This window comes from Vigna unguiculata, chromosome 9 (assembly GCF_004118075.2).
Source record: "Vigna unguiculata cultivar IT97K-499-35 chromosome 9, ASM411807v1, whole genome shotgun sequence".
Classification (NCBI taxonomy): domain Eukaryota; kingdom Viridiplantae; phylum Streptophyta; class Magnoliopsida; order Fabales; family Fabaceae; genus Vigna; species Vigna unguiculata.
The window spans coordinates 42,350,816-42,351,844 of record NC_040287.1 but is presented as its reverse complement, the minus strand read 5'-3'; the positions used below and the strand labels follow the sequence as shown (position 1 = coordinate 42,351,844).

Sequence of the window (1,029 nt, the reverse complement as noted above, 5' to 3'; positions counted from 1 at the left end):
GAAATAACCTGTTTTGAAATATGGAACGAAATAACCTCTTGTGACATATTGAAACTTGTTTTATAAGTTCTCATCGGTTTTACTTTGCAAATAAAGAAACTTTCGACTTTCCTGTTGCCTTATCTTTCGCATCAGCTTCACTTTCATCCCCAAAATGGATACAACCATTTATGCACACACAAAACAACCACCATTCTGCTTCATACGAAAAAATAAAAAAAGTAGACTAATCAAAACCAAAGATTAAATTTTTTACCGATCTTCACAGCAACTTTCATTGTCTTTGCATTGTCCTCTGTCTTAATTTTCAAGTTTTCAACGTCTGAAAACTTTTCCATTAATTTCTGTAACAGAAACGTATAATATAATGTAAATAAATTACAGTAATTAGAAAAATGTGATGGGGCAGAAAGTAGAAATATAATTTTTTCATCTGAAAACTTGTTCAAATAAGAATCAAAGGAATCAAACACAATACACATAATGAACTTAAAATTTGTATGAACGTGGATTTTGTCATAAAAATTAAGAACACATTGGATTTACAGCGTTGACACATGGTACGTTAAACAACAACTTCATAAAAGTAATTGCATTCTAAATAGAAAATATGCCTAAATGAAAAAAAAAAAAAATCTTCGAATTTGAAATGCAATGATGCAAATAGAAACAAAATAAAAACATTCAAACAAAAGAATAAACGCAAAACAAAGGGGCATTCCGAGAATCGAACTCGGGACCTCTCGCACCCAAAGCGAGAATCATACCACTAGACCAAGTGCCCACGCTTCTTTGTAACAGAATTTAAATAAACTAAATACAAATTCATATTCTTTCTCAGTATTCTGTTTGGGCTTTGCCTTACGTCTAGATTAACAACCACATTCCATTTCTTTACTTTGGGCTTTTCTTCTGTTCTATGTGATTTTTTTTAGTGTTTGGGTAGTTCATAGTACAACTTTGTATTATCATTAATAATGTACCAGTGAAAATTCAAAAGTTAAAACATTTATATCTTCATATATTCTA

General features: G+C 30.3%; 1 non-coding gene across 1 annotated transcript; it reads right to left on the bottom strand.

Moving 5' to 3' along the window:
* Positions 1-712: 712 nt before the first annotated feature.
* Positions 713-784, bottom strand: TRNAP-UGG. The gene has a single exon. It is a non-coding gene; the product is annotated as a tRNA-Pro (tRNA).
* Positions 785-1,029: the final 245 nt, after the last annotated feature.